Below are 21,187 nucleotides of genomic sequence, written 5' to 3'. Positions count from 1 at the left end.
TTTAAAAAATAATAATAGAGGAATAGGGAATAATAGAAAATTCCTATAAACATCTACAGGACGTCGAGAGGTAGTTGAGTAGACATCTTCGGAAGTACGTGCGGTAAGCTTCCAGGATTAATTCAGAGACATATTCAGAGGACTTTGGTAAGCAAATTGGGATAATTTTAGACCACCCACAATTATATTAAGTATTCTGGCTTCTTCTGCAAGACTCCTAAAATATCATTCTTTCTTCAACGTCAAGTGAATGTATTCGCTAGTTGGTGCATGTTAAACAGAATGGTAGTGAACCCAGCCAAATGCTCCGCTATTACGTTCTCACGAAAACAACAACCGATAATATTTAGCTATGACCTGCTTGGCTCGACAATCGAACGCGTGAATCAGGTGAAAGACTTGGGTGTGATCTTGGATTCGCAGCTTTCATTCAAGCAACACATTGCATATGTTGTTGATAAGGCGTCAAGAACTTTAGGGTTCATTTTTAGGATAGCTAAAAACTTCACTGATATCTACTAATTGTAATTGTTCAGTGCATAGGCTGTGCCTTCCGCTAAGAAGGCTTATCTAGGGACCAACCCCCTAGTCTATACACCTACTGTCCTTCCCGTTGCACTCGTCAGCTCGTGCGATACTCTAGACACACATGGGTGGTCGTATCCGGGTCCTCCCCTGGGTAGGCTCGTGTCCGTCCAGGTTCTGGTACATTAACTTATCTATATGCATGGTAATTATACTTTTAAAACTCACCTTTTGATTATAATGTCGAAAATGCTGAAACTAAATAAAGGTTAGCGATCCATATAAGGTGTGTGCTGCGACGGAGTAGTAATTGAAGGAAATGAGGTTCTGATGTGAAGTATAGGTAATTCTAAAATAGGTAAATCAATTAATCATTAGCTGCTAACAGTTACTAATAAATGGGTACGATAAATCACTCATCAATGAGTATTGCCACTCCCACTGAAAAATGGGCAAAACCTTAATCATAAATGGATATTCGATTCCTACCGTGTATTTAAAGTAAAGTTAGGATCTTATCAAGCAAGCACACACCTTTTACGATTATTATCCTACTTACGGTTTCCTGCACATACGACTTTTCCTAGATACAAGCTTCGTCCAGTATACATTGGCTGTCTCCAACCGGCATGATCCTTTCTGTCTGCTTCCTCTTGCCGGTGCAAGTTTAATTCTTCTTTTCTTGTTCGAATTTTCTTTTTCTCCTATTGATCTTCTGGTCGTGTTCCCATTTGTCCTCAGGCAGTTAATATTAGTACATGATAGGAAGAAAGAAAGAAATAGAACAAGTTAAGTGTGAGCCGCATGCATTGGTTACTTATTTGGGTCATGGTGTTGTCTTCCCTATTTATTTGCCTCTATTCGCTCTCATATCGCAACGTTTAACTCTAGATCAACCATAGAAAAGGGCCCATCAGCATTTGTAAACAAACCGCTCCAAAGCCCCCCACTCACAAAGCGAAGGCCACCCACGCAAACCAACACCATCATCGGATAGGGAAAACTTCCACCTACACGAAGATGGTGTTGGCCTGCGTGAGCAGTCCCCGATCCGTGAGGAATGGGCTTTGGACGGTTTGCCCACAAAAACCGATGGGCCCCCCTCCACTGTTGATCCAGAACTCACCCCCTTCCCTCACACTATTATGGTCGGAAAAGAGAACCCATATTTAGGAATCTATCGCGAATCTAAATCTTCTGCGATGCAGAAGATATTAATAGCAAACTAATCTGGAACTGGTCTAAGACATATGACCCAGTGAGTATTGACACCTCACACTGTTGTGAATGAGCACGGACGCGAGATTTACTAGAGTATTAAATGCAAAACGCAAATTCAAAATAAAACTTGACAAGTCATCGTCAATCCCCTTATTCTTGGGCAGGGTCTGACGATGTGAATCTGATTTTGATCAGTGAACGGGCCCCATATGGTACATTTTCTCACTATGAACATGTCATTTCCAGCCTATCTGAACTATTTAATAAATGGAAACCATAACATGGGTTACGCTTCCCCTAAGCGGGCCCTCCGCATCCTATCTCTGTCTTATCTCAAATGCCAATGGTTTGAATGTATCAATATATACATTGGAAATGACGTTCAATCAAATAAACCCATACCCCACTCACTTGGCCAGGCTTCAGAATCGTCCAGTGGGCAGTGCGTTCTACACTCCAAGTTCCCTTTCTTTCAAATTCACCCCAAATTTGATATTTTACCCCTTTGAGTGTTGATTAATCACAATGAAACATTGTGACAGAGCACGGACTTGAGGTTACTAGAGTATTAAATAATCTAGGTCCTATTTAGGATTATATCTGAAAAATCCAAATTTGGCCAACGCCCACCTAAAAACTTCACTGATATCTACTGTCTGAAATCTCTCTATTGTTCGCTTGTTCGATCGACGCTTGAGTATTGTTCAGCGGTTTGGAACCCAAACTACAACAACGGTGCCGAGAGAATTGAATCTGTTCAACGTCGCTTTCTTCGTTTTGCGTTGCGTAGATTGCCTTGGAACGATCCGTTTCGATTACCAAGTTACGAAAGCCGTTGTCAACCCGAGTAGATGAGAATAGCAAACCAAGAACTAACCAATTGCAAATTTTACTATCATAGCTTATCTTGATATTATTATGTTATTTACCCATAACACATAATAACAATCTAATAACAAAATATGATATCACATCAAAATTTGTTATTTTCATGATATTAAAATTTTGAGTCATAAAACAGTCAAAGAAAAACTCAACAACAATTTATGATATTGTATCATATTTTGCTATTGGTATCATATTAATATTCTTTTCCATTTTTAGACTCTACTTTTAATCGTTAGGTGAACATTTTTTTTTCCATTTCAATGTTTCAGAAATTTTTATTTTTTTTTTTATTTTAATGATAGGTATTTATTTTTATTTTGTACTTTGTATATGATCGACAGATTTTAAAGACTTACGTAATATAAATACCACAAATACTTGAAATGTGGACCCATAAATCAATCAATTTGTGTATGGATTTTACATTTAGAAATAAACTGCAATGATCGATCGTTCATTTTCATGCATATATTTATACATTGACGAATTGTGTCGTTGACTCGCATTACTTTAATAATATCTGTTAGTTCATATGAATAAATATTATGGCATATTTTTTTGGGGTGCATTTGCTGGCCAGCAATGTAAACAATATTATTAAAAACATTTCAATATATTACCAACACTTCAAATCTATTTTGTTCAGCCATTGTTTGTTTTTTTTAGAAAGTTACGTTTTTATGTCATGTTGATTTTATCGTTATTATTATCACAAATAAAAAAAGCTTTGCCGAATTGTTGAATTCAATCATTATTATCAGTACAACTGATTCTCCACCGAAAAAATACTATTATTAAGCTCTCTAAGAAGAATAACTAAAGCTGCTATTATTTTGTTATTCAATCCGAACAACTGAATTTATTCTTAATTAGTTCTTATTAGTTAATATCACATTTAGCAATTGATTAGTTCTTAATATCTTAATAATAGCTAAATATGTTTTGGACTTTTTTGATTTTTCTGTTCTTAGTTTGATATTGCAATAACAAGATTTGCTATTATTTAGTTTTTCTCCCGAACGGTTTCCGTTATTATTTTTGATATTTTAACTCTTATTTCAATCAAACTAATAACAAATTGAGATGTTCTGATATCCTATTTGTAATAGCAAAACTTGCTATTGGTTTGCTATTCTCACCTACTCGGGAACTTATCGACCTAGAACTTCTCCGGACTAGAAGAGAAACAAACAGAGCCCTAACCGTGGCCGATATCCTACAAGGAAGGACAGATTGTGAGGCTATCCTGAGACAAATTGACCTGAATGTTCAACCCCGACCGCTTCGTAATAACCTTATGCTAAGACTGCCTCTACGTCGCACAAATTATGGAGCGTACGGTGCGATTTGCGGACTGCAGAGAACATTCAACAGAGTTGCATCTGTTTTCGACTTTCATCTCTCCCGTGATGCGCTTCGTCGAATGTTTTCTTCTGTTTTTCGCCGGCAGGAGTTAAGATATTCCCCCTTATTCTGCGAGTCACGTGACTCTCTGTCACCGGTGAGGTGACAATTGTCACCTCGTGTGAGGTGACTCTCCATGTAAATCACCTCACCGGTGAGAGAGAGTCACGTGACTCGCAGAATAGGGGGGATTGACTATAAGATATATTTTTAATGTTTTTTTATGTTATGACCATGCTTGAATGTATTTTTTTTTACCACAGTTGATAAGGTTAAAATCATTGAGGCTTCATCCAGCCTGTTGATGTAAAACAACAATAAACAATAAACAATCATGTTGAATCGTCGTAATTTGACTTATGAACCTGACTTTGAGATCCTCTGTCTTTTGGACACAACTCCCCAGAAATGTTCTTTCTATAATGACCAAAACCAACGAATGAATGTATTTTGAAAGCAATTTATTTACATGCTTTGAATTTGCATCTTTCACTTGTTGCATTATTACTTTCACGATGCGGTGATGCTAGAGCGGCAACAACTGAGTCCCTTTGTGAACAGTGATTGTCACTTACCTGACCTGCAAATAAAAATGGAAACAAAATACTCTTGTTAGATGCACATTGGATAGACTGACTTTAGATGGCTTTATTCAAATTTGGACTCAGAATATTACGACTTTTCATGTTGTTCAACTAATGTAGGTAAGGTAATGTTGATTTTTTCTCATCATTGAAAAAGTTGAACTTATTAGACGAAACACATTTTTTTTAACTTACCTTAAGAAACGTTAGTTGACTTGTTGTCATTCCAGCATACTAAAACGAATGTCTTCTGTAAGAAAAAGAAACAACGGAATTAGAATTCCATGTTACACGAGCAGGGAAACGATTTTTTCGATAATGCAGACTCAGATAATCAATCTTTTCATGAATTCTCAAGTAATGTAGGTAAGGTGATTGAGAGTTTTAATCGTCATTGAAAAACACACTATAAAGATTGGGAATTTTCATTGCTAACTTACCGTTGCTAGCCGCCCATCATTCTTGGTAAGGTTCCCACGGGTTGTCCAAAGTTATCTGGAAGCAAGAGAGAAGGGAAACTTTGAGAATCGAAGAGCTCATTGATTGAGTGGTTTAAAGAAGAATGTAATAATATGTTGCCAAAGCATCCAAGATGAAGTGACCGTAGAAGTCAAAATCATCCGACAGGAGTGTCCAAGGATTCATAATCTCGTCCATCTCGAGACCACTTGACCTTGCGTTATGATACAGTCGAGTGGCTCTAGTCAGGACATTTTTGTTGCTGTTGTGAGTAGTGATGGAATATAACCTACCTCTTGAACGAGACACTTGCTGACGTTCCTTCTTTCTAGGAAAAAAAATCTGCAAGAGAAGATACAGAGCAAACAATTATGGAACAGGTAAACGAAACAGGGCAAATGTTGCTTCAAGATTGACTTCCAGATCAATGAAATGATCTAGAAAGGATAGGATTTGAAAGCCAACTGATTTCGTCCATAACGGAGATCGTGCAACTATGCTCACTAGCCAAATTGCACGACTGACTAAAACAGGACGTTGAATGGATATGCATGGTGTCAAAAACACTAACTTACCTCAATGAATGGATAAAGGGCGATTGACAGTCGTAGATTTTCCAGCTGAGAGGGCTGTAAGTAAATAAATTTTCTCTATTAGACGGATGAATCGAAGAAATTGGTATTAAGAACTAGCTCGATGAAGCAGTGACAGTGTACGCACAATGCAGCATTTTCGATTGATCAACAAGCGAAAGAAACGATGCACTAGTGCCAAGTGATAGTCTACCATAGTTTAGTCAGTATGAAGAGCAACCAATCAACTGCTCAATACACTCGTCAAATATGGATAGATCTTCTAAAAATTCAAGATGGCTACAACACTGCTTCACAGAAGACGGAGAGTATTCCGGTTAACTTACCTGATGTTTGATGTAGCTACTCAAAATGAACACATCTCATTCTGCGGATCAAATCGATGGAAGAAGCAAAACACGAACTGTAAACAAAAATAACATCACCTTTAGTATGAAAAAGGATTTTTTGAAGTCAATAATTGGGGTTGTTTTGGGTCGAATGTCAGTACGAATATCTATCAGCACTATTTCCTAAGACAGGGATAACTGAATAATTCTAATTCATCATTTAAATAAAAAAATGAGCTCGTTTTGCATGTAAATCGACAACAACCAATTTGAATTGTTTCATTTAGTTTACACCTACCTTAATCAGATTTTCACGAGACACGGCGTCTTGTACCTGTGAAATGAAGAACGAAAAGAAACGAAACCATTGGGATCCAACTAGGAAACTGTTGCTTGATGTGTGAATAAGTTTACTCGACTCAGATTAGAACTAACAACATATAAACTTTCAGCCTGGAGCGGTACATCAATGTTCTAAAGTAAAATAGTTTCATCACGGAAAAAGAACGGCGGCGATTGTCGAGTTAGTTTGGATAAAAAGTTTAGTATTCTCACCTTGGCAGTTTAACAATCCGATCAGGAAACTGCAGCAGCTTCGTTTCGAATCCAGGGATCCAAAATTTCCTTCTACACTACGTGGGCGGTACTCCATTGAGCTGAAGCAGTAATCTGAAATCAGAATAAAAATTTATCATTAGTACGAAAGCAATAGAAGTCTTAGAATTAAAGGGTTTGTGTGTAGGGAAAAATTGTGAAATTATTTCACCGCTGACAATAATGAGTTGCTCCCACACCACGTAAGCTACAAACATAGATTGTTTCACAATCCGACAGGATGTAAATAATTGAACACAATATCCTAGCCTGTCATCATTCATGACGAACACTACTATTGCAATTTGCGAGAGCACAACAGACAGTGGATTTTTCACGGTTTTTTTTCCCCACCCTCGGGTTTGTATTGGCATCCATTCATTGATATCTCTTTTATTCATATCAAGAAGAATAAAAGTAAAACGAACAGTAAGCCTGTACTGATCTATGCGTTTCGTAAATACTCATTAATAAAAACTGGCGAAAGCTTCGGAAATCAGCTCTGCAGAACTTCAGAGTCAAGTCCAGAGATTCTTCAAGAGGACAGGTTAGGGCAAGTTTGAATGGTATCAATTTCGGAGTATTTATGTAGCAAGTCCATGTGAAAAAAAACCCAAAGGACTTCCAGTGCAAATTCAGAGGATCCCTTAGGCTAAATCTGGAATACCTCCAGGACATGAAGAGGGTTTTCTTAGAAAGTCCAGACAACCACCAGGGTAAGTCCAGAGGATCATCGGAAAAAGTCTAGGCACGTTCTGAGAACCTCGAAGATAAGCCCAGAAGGAGTTCGAAATCAAGTCCAAAGAACTTGACTGCTCTGAATGCTCTGGTAGCAAGCAAACGGAACTTCAAAATTAAAAAGCATTCTTGTTGAAAGCCCTGAGATTTTTATAAAAAAGTCCAAAAGGATTTCCAAATAAAATTCACTGCCGAAATTTTAGTGGCAAATCCGACCCACCGCCAGGACAAATCAAGAGCACTTTCAAATAATTTTCTGGGCAGGACTAGACATCTTTCAGAGCAAGTCCAGAGGGCCTCTCAAGGGAGCAAAAGGAAATCAAAATCAGGCTCAAAGAATTTAGCAGAGAAGATCACCTCGACCGATCTTTGAGATTGAAGATTAAAATCTAGGGGACGGACATCGAAGTTGAATTCATTCAGCTTTCAGTGCAAGCTCAAAAGGGCCCTATAAAAAATCTGAACAATCTCCAGGACAAATCCAGAGGTATTTCATAACAAGTTCAGAATCCAGTGAACCAGAACTAATAAGACAATCCCATGGAGATCGTTTCGATCAATTTCTAGTGGCTCTGGTAGCAAGAGTATCTAGGGCAAATCAAGAGAACGAAAGCACCTCATAGAATTTTTTCTATAAAACTAGAAATCTTTCAGAACAAGTCCAGAGGGCCTTCAGGTAGTCTACAGATTAAGTTTAGAGGACGTACAGAGACACTTTAAGATAAGCACAGTAGGAAATCGATTTAAGGTTCAAACAATTTAACAGACAAACCAATGGAGATCGTCTCGACCAATCTCTGCATGTCCAGATACAAGAGTCCAGGGTGTTCTAAGTTGAATCTCTATGGAAAATTCAAAGGCTTCTCAGAGCAAGTTTGCAGAACCTCCACGGTAGCCTAAGGAACTTAGGAGACAAACCCATAGAGATTATTTCGACCAATCTCTGTGTGCTCTGGTAGCAACTACAGATATATTCAAAAAATGTTCGCCTGCTCTCAACTTAGTGTTCTAGATGCACTTACACAATAATAGAGATCTTTCTATGACAACCAATGCATGTAATTGTATATTGTGTGTCAATCACAACGATACTCTTAACTCAGAGATAATTTCTAACCGTGCCAAAGCTATCTGAGGCCCACATTCACAAATTCAGAGGGTCTCTAGGGTTAATTCGGACAACCTTCAAGCTAATGTGTTGTATGCTGAACTAGTGCATTTTTAGAATAAATCCAGACGACCTTCAGGGTAAGTTCATGGGATATTTAGGGCGTATAGAGAACCTTTAAGTTAAGCCGAAAAAGGAAATCAAAATCAGGTCCAAAGAATTTAGCAGAAAATAACACCTCAACCGACTCTGAGATTGGCAAGTTAAATCCAGGGGACACCGAAGTTAAATCCACGATCTCCAAAAAATAATCCAGGAGGTTCTAAGTGAAATCTTTAGGGAAAATCCAAAGGATTCTCACAGCAAATTCAATGAACCTCCACGGTAGCTCAAGGAACTTAGGCGACAAACCCATGGAGATCCTGTCGAACAATCTCTGTGGGCTCTGGTAGTAACTGCAGAGATCAAAAATAAAAATAACCAGAGGACTTCCTAAATTAAATGCACTGGACTTGCAATGCAAATTCAGAGGGTTCTTCTTCCTGAATTTGACGATCTTAAACGAGCTTTCACCTGCTCTAAACTTAGTGTTCTAGATGCACTTCCACAGTTATAGAGAGCTGTGTGTATCGAGCACGATGATACTCTAAGCCCAGGGAAGAGAAAAATTTCCATCCCGAAAGTATGGCCCTCGACCATTGGCTAGGTAATACCGTATCTAGCCTATGGGCCCTACTATGTAATTCGAGTCGTACACTGTACACTTCTGTAATATCAAAATAAACCATTGACCAGAAGTGACGCTCGACTCGACTTACATAATAGGGTCATATCTGAGGTCCACATTCAAAAATTCAGAGGGTCTCTAGGGACGTTCAGAGTACCTTACGAATACGAATATGAGACATTCCATTCCATGGAGATCTTTTCGGCCTGCCACAACATCAGTGATTTTAATTTTCAAATACAATCGAAATTTATTGAACAAGATGGAAACGTCCACTGTCAAAGGGACCTAAGTAACAGAGCTCAACAACTGATTTTTCCTGAAAGTCAACTATTTCAAGCCAAATGGTAGCAGACTTACTACCATTTACTTTTACTTTACTAGAGCGAAAAACAGCAAAATTCACTGAGCTGAGAACCTCAACAGTGGTGTGACCATTTACAAAATAATGGTTAAATCATCAAGTCTATTGTGTGTCTTGAAGTTCATAAATCCGTAGATTTCTGAGAGTTCGAGCAGTTCAGGGAGTTATAATTTTTGTTTTGAAAATTCTCAGAGTAAAGGTAGTTTTAACAGTAAAATCTAACAAGATATGCATGGCTTAACCTTTGAGGCAAGCGTATATTACTGGTAGGATCAACCAGAATTCTCGTCGTCGTTTATAGTGAGTGACACAGCAGAGTATTATTCTCCTGGAGGGGGGGGGGGGGGTGAACGCCGCGCCGGGCATTTAGACCTCCTTGGATAGAACGCTGCATTTCCAAATGTTTCTAGTTATTGCGTTTTCCAACATCTTGGCAGCCAGATAACGACGGACGGTAAAATCAAGAGCGACATAGGCACCAGGCTTCCAAATCGTACAGCCTCCTCGCGACAGTTGGTTTATACCTGAATAGACTGTTGCTTTGTGTACTTTACTACTGCTTGCTACCGTCCGTTAAGATCTGAATTCGAAGTGTATTGGCAACAGCGCACGCACGAACGAATGAAAGCTGTATTAGAACAGTCGCATCTATACCCCGCTTTGCTAAAATCATCGTGCTTGGAACGTAGTGAACCGAATGGGCTGTATTTATACATTTCTTTATGACCAGGTTCTCAATGTTTCTGTCGTCATAACAGCCTTCACAAACCGACGACATCCCTCAGCTTACGCAAGTGGCTGTCACGAGACATTATATACAATTGATATACGGCAGTGGAGTATGGAAGAAACCCAGAAGAATGATCCCGAACAGATATGTCGGCCCGATATCAGATCAATGTAAGGTCAATTTATGGTCGATGTCGACCAAATGCCGGGTCAATTCTGCGTTTATGTCGGGTCAACATCGGGTTGGGGTTTGGTAGAAGTCCGGTTCGTGTCGGGAGGCTTATATTTGTCGCCGGAGACCGCGCGTTTTTAAAAAATATCGGATGAAAATTTAGCAATGGGCAGCACGAACGTGATAGCAACCGAACGAGCTTCGGCTGGTAGTTTGACTGACTGCTTGTTGTATGTACGAGGAACGTTACGATTGACCATCCGAGGCTGTCATAGCCGAACGAACAAAATACATGACTAAGAACGAGCTGTCGTGTACTGCTCAAGACGGCAACGGAATCAATCTCAAGGCTGTCATAGGAAAAAGAAAGCGACAGCCGTTGGAATACTGTCATGAGGCGGTACTTTTGGTATGCCTGATAGGCACACTAATGACGAAGAACCAGCGCGAAAGGCCTTCGCGAATTTACGAAACATTTTGAAATCAACCCTGATTTGTCGAAGCACTGTAAATGGATGGCTTCCCAACTGAATCTTGAATGCTGAGCTCTATCGTCTATGCCATCAGAAGCCAATATCAACTGAAATTCGAGAACCGCTACACGAAGGAGCGAAATCGAAGGTAGAGTATCAGAATTCAATTTCAGTTTCCAAAAAAAGGTTTGCTGGAATTCCAAAAAAATCTTAAGTGTCCCAAAAGTTGAACATTATTGTAGTCGTGGAAGCCTTCTCAGAAATACTGAGTTTTTTTGGAGAAGCTCTTGGAATTCTGAAGGTAAAAGCTAAAGATACAGAAGTTTTTGTAGTATCGGAATTTCTTCGGAGTTCTCAGGAGTTCGTGAGAATTTTCACTATATTGGAGTTCCCTAGAATTTGCAAGGGTTGCTGAAGACACGGCGAATGAGAACAAATTTGAGTATAGTTAACACAAAAATCACATTAAGTGCACTCAGCGATGAGTAAATTTGCCTCATGTTTTTTTCCAGGGGTTGTCCAGGAAAAACTTCCCAAATATAAGAAAAGTAAAGATTGGGATAACTATTGGTACTACTCCTAGACTGAGTTAAATTTTCGTCAATTTTCCTCATTTTCCGGCAGATTTTTGAAGTTTTCCACAGGAAATCATGACGCAAATTAACTCATCGCTGAGTTCCTGCACTTTTGGCGATTATGAGTGAACAAAACTCAAATTTAGGTCGTTCTCATTCGCCGTGTAAAAGTACCCGAAGTTATCTAGGAACTGGTAAAGCTCCCAAACTATCGGAATATCCGAAAGTTTTCTCCCCTGGTTTGTGGAGTAGCGGAAGTTCCGAGAGTTCTTGCAGTTCCTGCTTGAGTTATTAGAGTTTCAAAAGCTCTCGTTTCTAGCACACTGGTCTGGTCCCTAACATTCCAAGAATTCTGTTTTGAGTTGTTGGTAATCTTTAAACTTTTAGGATTTTATAGGAACAGGGAGGTGTTTTGAAAGATCTGTAACAATAGTTTCCACGATGAAGGGACTTGAATGAAATATCCAATCATCAGAATAATAAAGTTATTTACTCTAGTCCAACAGCGAAGCAAATGCAGTTCAGAATCTAACCGCATCCACATTAGGATGGACGTCGAAATGATGAAGCCTGGAATATCACAACTCTAGAAACTTACAGAATTCTCGTGAAACTAGGGTCCGACATTCCTGGTTTGTACTCCGGGAGCGTTTTAAACTCTAAGACCTCCAGGTACAAGTTGGTGCTTTGTGAGCTTCTTGAACTCTGAGGAACTTAAAAGAAGTAGGTGATCCCAAAACTCCGGAAACTTTCGGTAAAAATAGACCTTTAGCGGCAATAAGAAAACTTACCTTCGGATAAATCACCACGTCAGCGGACTTCCAGAAGATGGTAGTTTCTGAAAAGAACCAACCAAAACTTACGATTATTTATCTCATCACTAAACTGGCTTAGGTTAATGTTTGAACATGTGAGGAAATGTAGATGCACCGAGTAAAGAGCCATCCCAGAAGCGAGGGGAATAGCTCTTTTATTAGTGCACCCTTTACTTTTGTCCACATCGGAGATCACTGAACTAGATCGCTTCTTGCGGTTCACGTACAGTGATTGACTAGTAGAGGACCAAACTGAATAAAACGGACAAGTGAAGAGAGCAACCTACCTTTCCAAAAACGACGTGTGCTTCTTCGCCGACGTTCCGGCCCAACTGTAAACTTTCTCCGGCTGAAGCACCTGTAAAAAAGGAAACGGAATGTTTCGTTAGTTTTTGTGATAACCAGAAACGCGGTCAAAATTCAAGCGCAAACATAAAATGTCGTTAGCAACCGAAAACTGACAGTGAAGCAGCACCGAAGCGTTCCGTCACACTGTTGATGGAGCTACGAATTGCTATTGTCTCACAGAAGGACGGTGAACTCCATATAGTCGAGGATCTCGACGGAATTACCGGTCTGTGTTGAGACTTTGCGCTTCGATTGAAAAGTGTAGGAATTGACACTTACTTTTCGACTAGTGGATCCATTTTCAGTGAGTCTGAGGTTCGAAAATATCTGAAAAAATGAGAAAGGAAGATCGTTGTAAGTATTTTGGAAACTATCACTAAAGTATTGCATGTTGTGTGTGTGAGAGAGATAGAGGAACTGTAACAGTAGTTTCCACGGTGAGAGGACAAAATAATGTGTATCCAATCACCAGAATAATAAAGTAATTTACTCTAGTCCAACAGCGAAGCAAATGCAGTTCAGAATCTAACCGCATCCACATTAGGATGGACGGCTTAAGGATTAATCGCTCTTATGCAACAGAAACTTACCTTTTCATTCAGAACACGAAGCGATGGCAATTTTGGCCGGCACTAAGAGCAGCTCCACACTGGAATAAAATAGAACAAGAGATTTGATTAGAGTTGAGCGTCACATTGAGATATGATTGATCACTTCCAGGCAAAACGTGATCAGATAGGGCAAGTCTGGGTAACTAAAGTTTCAACAACATTCAAATTCTGTCCCCATTTGCGTATATTGTGTTTTAAATCATCATTGGAAAGTGGTTGTGGTTTTGTACAATATAAAATAAACGGATCTTGTTAACTTACCTTGGGAGAATTTAACAACACTGCTTCCGGTGAAAAGGACCCGTCTGTGAAATAAGAGAAAATTAAGGCAAGTTAGAACGGTATTCGCTTTGTTTCCCCTCAATGACTTTGAATGACCTCAAACGTAATTCAGTAAGACCAATCGAATATTTTATTCAACACTATATTTATGCAATATTCAAGTGTCATCATTAAAGAGGAGTGGAGCTCAGCATATTGTTGATTGAAAAAAAAAACACTTACCTTAAGTCGTACACCTTCGATCAGTTGATCAATACAGGATTTCTCAAACCTGAAAATCGAGGAAAAAACTTGATTAGAACCTACAAGCATGGCTTATTGCTTTTAACTACACGGCAGGGATTGCAAAGGCCAAAAAGGACGGAACATGTTTCACATTTATTATAAAACTCAACCAATAAAAAGGTTGCTATTTATTGCAGTGCATTAAGACAAACCTTAATTTTTGTGGCTAAATCTACCAAGAAGTAATCACGACAACGCTTTGTAATTGTAGATTCTGTTTATCACATCTAAATTGAAAATCATCATCATAGAAACAAATCCAAGCGAAAATTTAAGTTACACACTGAATCAATTCTTTCTCAGCATTTGATACAAATTTCGAGACAATTTTTGTTTGTCCCTTTTTCAGTAACTGCACAGTTTTTTTTTAAACAGTTGTCCGTCCTTTTTTAACCTCATAGAATCAGATAGGGCAAGTCTGGGTAACTAAAGTTTCAACAACATTCAAATTCTGTCCCCATTTGCGTATATTGTGTTTTAAATCATCATTGAGAGCTTCTTTCGATCGAATAGATTCACTGAAGTTTCAAAGATGTTGCTTACCTTTTATCGTTCACGAATGATGACCGACCTCATGCTAATAGCTTAGCTAACGTACTCACAGTCAGATGATTAAGGTTCTGAAAAAAAAAGAATCAAATTTCGATTTAATAACAAGAAGATCGACATGGAACGCAATTTCTTAGTCGAAAAAGTTTCAGAATAAAAAAGGGTCAGCATTATTCCTAAGACAGGGATAACTGAAAATGATGTGATCATCATTGGTAAAAACAGGGATGTAGTAGCGGTCCAAGGGCGAACTTACCATTTTTTTTTTCGGTAATTCTGGAGTTCCGACCAATGAGTTCACAGTTCATCATCTGAAATTTAGAAGAAATTTGACAACATTAGACATTGTGCCGAAGGAACCATTTGTGGTCACGATTGCATCTTTCAAGTTTCAGATTAGAACTAACAACATGTGAACGTTCAGCCTGGAGCGGTACATCAATTGTTCTAAATATCATAGATATCATCACGTGAAATGAAGAGATGCAAACATTTTCCTTAATCAAACTGTGTGGAATGATTTGAATAATTACCTTTTGAATATCGGTTTCGTATCTCACATTGATCATATGGTAGAAAAGGGGAACTGAAGAATCCTGAAACAATAGAAATGGAAACAGGGTTTGTGATTAGTTATTTGCATACTGGATTATGTGTCTGGGGTCTCGAAATAGGGTAAACTGTCAGTTAGTGGAAAACAACACGTGTTCTTTCAGCCTGGAGCGGTACATATAAAATCCATAGATCATCATGTGAAACCGGAGAGAGAGGTGGTTTGTCAACGTAAGCATGAGCCCACTGAAACTTGATAGAATGGATAGTCAACGAACAGACAGTCGATTAAACGTCAAATCTAGGAAAGGTACACTGAGACAAATAAAGTTAAGAATTCCTTAAGAACCACTTATGATTTTTCACCACAAGGATTTATTATGAAAATCATAAGTTTGACCTATGGACAGGGTTGGTAGTGCTGATGCGATATCATAGTAGTGACTTTAGTGACTAAAATTTCGGAAATAGTGACCAAATAGTGACTTGTAAATACTAAAGAAGTAACCATTTATACGGTTTTATATTGAAATAAACTGTTTATGTCATGGAACTGGAAATTTCATAAATTTCTGCTTAGAATAATCTTGGACTTCTCCCTTGCATTCAATTGGAAATTCAATTCGTATTCTCCTTAGAATCCCCTCAGTATTTCCTCAGAATCCATCACAAACTTTGAAACTCTTCTCATAATTCCTTTGAGATTGAACCCTCAAAGTTCGATTCCATTGGAATTCTTCTCGGAATTTATGTCGAACTCTTAGAAGTATCGTCAGAAATCACCCCAGAATTCTTTTTTTTTTCTCTATCCGCAGACCATTTTTGGAGTTCACGGGATTTTCAAGGAAATTTCATCAGAGCCCCCTTAAGCAAAATTTCAGAACCAATTTTGAATTCTTATTAGAATTGGACCTAGAATCCTCATCCAATCATCATAGATTTCTTCTCAGAACTCTCGTTAAAATGCACTTTCATTATATTAGAATTATTTCCAAAATTGTATCGGAGCTGAATTTTGCGTCTAAAATAATTTAAACAATAATCAAAAGCGACGCTCGTATGTGTTAAGCCAAGTTTAACTATATAGGTAAACCTGGCTTAAGATTTGAGCGGAGAAGAAGAAATCGGCCTCAGAGCACTTAATTTTACACGAGACTTTCGTAGTCTATTATTTGGTATTCTTCTCTGATATATCTTGGTGTCATCCCTAGAATCCTTTAAAATTCTCTTAAAATTTGATTTGGATTTTTTGAAATTTTTAATCATCCTCGAAAGATTTATGAAAATCTATCACAGACAAATACCTTTGGAAAGTTTCCAAGGTTTACAATTTATTTTCTGGGAAACGAGGTATATTTTCCTCGGGGATTTTCAATCGAAATTGTAGGTATTTTCCAATAGTTTTCCTGGTGTTCTAAAGTTTTGTGGTTCATTGGTCACCCTGGGTAAAATTTTCAAATTTTTTAACAGTTATGTATATTTTGTTAAAACTAACTGTAGACTTTCTTAGAGCCAAGTACTCAATTTAAACATTTTGTTGATATTTTTTAGTAGTGAAAAAGTGACTTAGTGACTATTTTTAGGGAAATAGTGACATTAGTGACTTTTTGGTGTAAAAAGTGACTTTTTAGTGACTGGCTTCAAAATAGTGACCAAGTCACTAAAACGTGACCTGCTACCAGCCCTGCCTAAGGACCATAATTCATAAGTCAGAACAATGAAATTCATAAGTCAGTTTATCAAACTTAAAAAATATTATAAATGGAGCAAATTGGATTGGGGCTCTATCAACGCTTGAGAAATAGAACAGACTAAAGACGTCTAAGAATCACCTAATGTACAACGATAATTATTCATAAGTCGTGTTTATGGAATTCATCAGTCTTATGAAATCAAAATTGTCCAGATCCATAGATCATGCCTTATGGAATTCTTAAATTGATTATGTCCATTTGTCGATCAAAGAATCAATTAACTTGATTCGTTTTCTACCGCAACACGGCGATTTTTTTTTTAATTCTTTATTAAAGCTACACGGCGAATGAGAACGACCCAAATTTGAGTTTAGTCAACTCATAAATCACATAAGGTGCAGGAACTCAGCGATGAGTAAATTTGCCTCATGTTTTCCCAGGTTCCATTGTATCTGTCGCTTGGAATTCTGGCAAAGTTGCCAGTCTTCTTGATTTGTTGTCTTCGATAAAAGTCATCATGTCGATCATGTTTTAAAATTAGGGATTGCCTCTTCAGTTTTTGAAAGGATCATCGACTTCGTCAGACGCTTCGATTCGTTTTTGATCATTTTCAAGGACTCAAGGAGTGGCCAAAAACTAACTGGCAAACGTTAGATTATACATGGAATGGTGTGGGTCACAAGTCTACTGTCTGAAATGTTCGTTTAGAATTTTCATTAAATTTAATTTTGAGTAAAACTATCAAATTTCAGTTTGGAACCTTCACGTAATAATGTGAAGATTTTTTGCAATGTCGAAACCTCATCTTTCAACCAATTTAGTTTAATTTTGAATTGCGTTGAATTTTTTTTTAATAATTACCTTTTATGTATCGATTTCGTTCTCCAACTTGACCACCATAGCCAAGGCACTGAGGAATCCTGAAAGAATATAAATGAAAAACAGGGTTTGTGATTAGCTATTTGCATACTGAATTATGTTTCTGGGATCACGAAATTAGGATAACTGTCAGTTAATGGAAAACAACATGTGTTCTTTCAGCCTGGAGCGGTACATATAAAATCCATAGATCATCATGTGAAACTAAGGAGAGAGGTGGTTTGTCAACGTTCGTTTAGATCTGATCCACTGAAATTTGGTGAAATGAACAGTTTTTAATAAATATGTAGAAATAACAATCAAGAGGATTAGGCTCGGTCGGTAAAGGTGCTTACTACAAAGCAAGACCAAGATGGAGGTGGCTGGGTTTGATTCTCGGTTCGGTCTAGGATTTTCGACGTAGGATTACGTCTTTCGGCAGCATATTGGGGTGCAATTAAAAAAAAAAAAAACTAAATTCGACCGCGTTACGAAAAATGGTCAGGTTTTGATAACTTTTAACTCTGTAAATAGCGGATGGATTTTAATTCTAAACAAGCCAACCGATTGGAATTTTTTCTACGAATCTGCTAAAATGAAAGCTTATCAATTTTCAATAGGTCACTATTGAAAATAACACAAATGTCCAACTGTTGCAATGGTGATCAAAACTATCATCGATTTCCTGCAAAAAGCGCTTTCCCTAACACAGATTTCAAAATCGAATTCCATCCGGTCTCGTAGGGTTTTTGATCTAATTTCCGTCCTACTAAGCACAACGCGCACTTTACCTCTCAATTCTGAACGAGTTTTAATTAAAAATGGAATATTTCTGTCAAAGATGACTTCTAAATTTATTCACCTTTCCATACTTACCGTTAGATTTGATAAAGAGTCACAAATTGTTGAGATATTGTTTAAAATCTAATACTGCTTCTTGATTCTAAATTCGTTCTACGAGTTTCAATTCCGTCCAAACGCATTGAAACGCCATTAGATTTTCTTCGTCCTACGGATAAACGTAGAAAAAGGGGATTCGCTAGGAGCGCTTCTTTTGTTTTGAGAACAATGAGCGTAAATATTCATACAAAGCGCTCTAACAGGATTTATGTTGTAACTAGTGAACTAACGCATCGAAGCAAACCTATTTTTGATTTGTAAACGGTGAAGTCATTGATATTATTGATCTTTTCTGATCGATAGAACGGAAATGGGCGATTACGACGAAGTAGCGCTCTACCCTATAGGTATCTTTAATTTTAAAATTATGAGATCCATATTTTTTTAGTTGGAATCCTCCAAAACTTTGAATTTTAAAATTTGTGTTTGGAATCAGGGTATTTCACATGGATTTAACGTGATGATTTTTTGCAGTGTATAAATCAAATTTCAAAGAAATTTCTTCCCATAGAGTGATATGTAATGAGGATAGGACGTACACTGTAAAAAGTACTCACCTAGTTTCTATTGATAACACATAATATTTTTCCAATAACAAAATTAATTAATTTTATCAGAATATCACATAACATAATACTTTCTATGTGAGTTCATGTGCAATATCCAATTATGAGATCACATTAAAATTATGTGATATTAACATTGATATTTTCCACTGATTGTTATTTATTTTATGAGCGAAGACCATCAGCCGGGACTTATTTGTCAAACTGTTGACAAACCACCTTTCGAATACTAATAATAAATTTTCAATCGAAACATACCTTTTAGTTTTGATGAACGATCTGAGCACCTCGCAAGAGGCGATGTCTTGTCCATGTTCTGTAAAAATCAAACAAACAAAGATTCGTCAGATTGGTGGGTAATAGATCAGAAAATAAGCAAATTGAATAAATATAAAAAAACTGTTATTAGCCTTGTGATGGGTATTTAAAATTGACCTTATAATACCCTGCAAAGTGACCAACTATTGTTCTGGTCCACCGAAATCGTCCAGCCAAACGGATTGATTTGACCAGACATTGGTGTAACACCAATAAGGCAGGTGGACGGACTTGAATAGGTTAAACCATAATCCGAATTCGAACTTACCTTGAGTTTGAAGATGCAATTCTCCCCCCTTAGGACGTTTCGCGTTTTCCAAAATTAGACCTGAAAACAATGAGACAATCGACTTCTGTTAGCACAATATCGCACAACGATTTTCGTTTCCCGAACGGGAGCAAGTGTCGGTGAATGAATTCAGGCATTTGTCCGAAGGATTTCAAGACAAATGATGAAGGTTCACACCCGATAGAGTTGCTCTAGTCGCAGGCGTCCTTTCGAACTTGATACCAGCAAAATCCAGTCCAAATGGTTTGCCTTGACATATCAAATTGGAAGAATTATAAAGCTTTAAACAGCTGCTTACCTATTGGATTTCAAGTTGATTGTTAACGCAATCCTTACGGGCAGCTTGGGCGGTAACTGTAATGAGGCGAAACATGTGAGTTAGGGGGTGCTCTGTACTGTAGATATTGAATTAATGTTGTAGGTAAAACCCATAAGGGATCTAATCCAGGCAGGTGACTAGCTCCCAAGAAGAATATACCCTAAATTTACTATTGTCCTTTCAGCGTCAGAATAGTACCACAGACAGGAGCTATTACTGTGTCATGAAGGACTAACTTAGAGCCGTTTAGTAGGGAAATCAACTTACCATTAAAGAAAATTATTCCAAGTTCCTAACACAATGTCCACAAAGAAGAATCGTCATCTGAAAGATTGCAAAAAATAATCAACATTTAATAAATGGAGATACTCGTCAAAACTTTCGAACGGAAGTAAGCTAATGTACTTCAAGTGAAAAGCAAGAAAGCAACTCATATGAACTTAAATGCTGCGAAAAATTTCAACTGTAAGCAAGTATGCTCTATGTCCTTTATTGGTTTCTCGCTCTTGGGAAATCGAGCGGGAAATTTCAGCAAAGACAGTTGACTTCGGTTTTGTTAAATTATCGAAACTTACATTTAACAGTAGTCGGGATGCCTTTCGTGGGTTCGCATGTAGATCGTCAAATCTGAAAAAAATTAAGTGTAAGTTAGTCGAAGTTTTAAACTTTCTGAAAAACATTGCATAGAAGATTGAGTGTGTGAAAATGTCGTTACACCGTGCGATGCAGAGTCACAAATTAACTCGAGACTCCAAGATACCTGAGAACATTGATCTGGTCCAAATTTCCAATGCCTAATCGAATTGAAATTGGAAAAAGCATACTAAGTAATTTGGACCGTGCTTCTATCACAGTTTACTTAACGCTAAACTAAACTCACCTTTTGGGGGAAGTTCGCTCCAGGCTGCAATCTGAAAATAAGGAATGGCAAAAGAAAACAAATTTTAGTTACAAATATTCGTTCCACTTTGGGGACTAAATTATTGAACGTGAAAGATTGTTGCTGATTTTGCGAGAAAGAAATCCGAATGTGGTCGAATATCTTTGCAGAATATATCATCTTTGATCTGGTCCAGCTGAAACGAACGTTGACCGATGGAGACTATGGTCAACATTTACAAGTAACTGGACGGACTGGGTGTCTGAATTATGAATGGGGAAAAGTAGTTTGTTTTGTTGCCTCTGTCACGTCACAAGTACTGAGGCAAGCAAGCAAGGATTAGCAGTGACAAACGACTCTTCGCATTCATTCACACACCGAATAGGTGTCGCCCTTAAATCTTGTAGACAAAAGTATGGAATTGCAACACGTTCCGAA

At 37.8% G+C, this 21,187-nt stretch overlaps 2 long non-coding RNA genes across 2 annotated transcripts; both read right to left on the bottom strand.

Annotated features, from left to right (window-relative positions):
- Window positions 1–4,337: 4,337 nt before the first annotated feature.
- LOC135703011 (uncharacterized) lies at window positions 4,338–14,446 on the bottom strand. The gene is made up of 14 exons (XR_010517726.1): window positions 14,368–14,446; window positions 13,762–13,810; window positions 13,519–13,562; window positions 13,237–13,295; window positions 12,926–12,973; window positions 12,586–12,656; window positions 12,275–12,321; window positions 6,559–6,672; window positions 6,302–6,337; window positions 6,001–6,077; window positions 5,375–5,710; window positions 5,063–5,117; window positions 4,818–4,872; window positions 4,338–4,618 (listed from the first exon to the last, which is right to left on the bottom strand). It is a non-coding gene; the product is annotated as an uncharacterized LOC135703011 (long non-coding RNA).
- A 12-nt stretch (window positions 14,447–14,458) lies between these two features.
- Window positions 14,459–20,433, bottom strand: LOC135703012 (uncharacterized). Its single transcript, XR_010517727.1, has 7 exons — window positions 20,137–20,433; window positions 19,849–19,904; window positions 19,530–19,589; window positions 19,202–19,259; window positions 17,481–17,539; window positions 14,907–14,969; window positions 14,459–14,684 (listed from the first exon to the last, which is right to left on the bottom strand). It is a non-coding gene; the product is annotated as an uncharacterized LOC135703012 (long non-coding RNA).
- Between the last annotated feature and the right edge of the window lie 754 nt (window positions 20,434–21,187).

Source organism: Ochlerotatus camptorhynchus, unplaced genomic scaffold (genome assembly GCF_037179485.1).
Source record: "Ochlerotatus camptorhynchus isolate MF236.1 unplaced genomic scaffold, CSIRO-AGI_Acam_v1.1 ptg000204l, whole genome shotgun sequence".
NCBI classification, from domain to species: domain Eukaryota; kingdom Metazoa; phylum Arthropoda; class Insecta; order Diptera; family Culicidae; genus Ochlerotatus; species Ochlerotatus camptorhynchus.
Note: the sequence above shows the minus strand (reverse complement) of the source record. Positions and strands in the feature narration are given on the sequence as shown.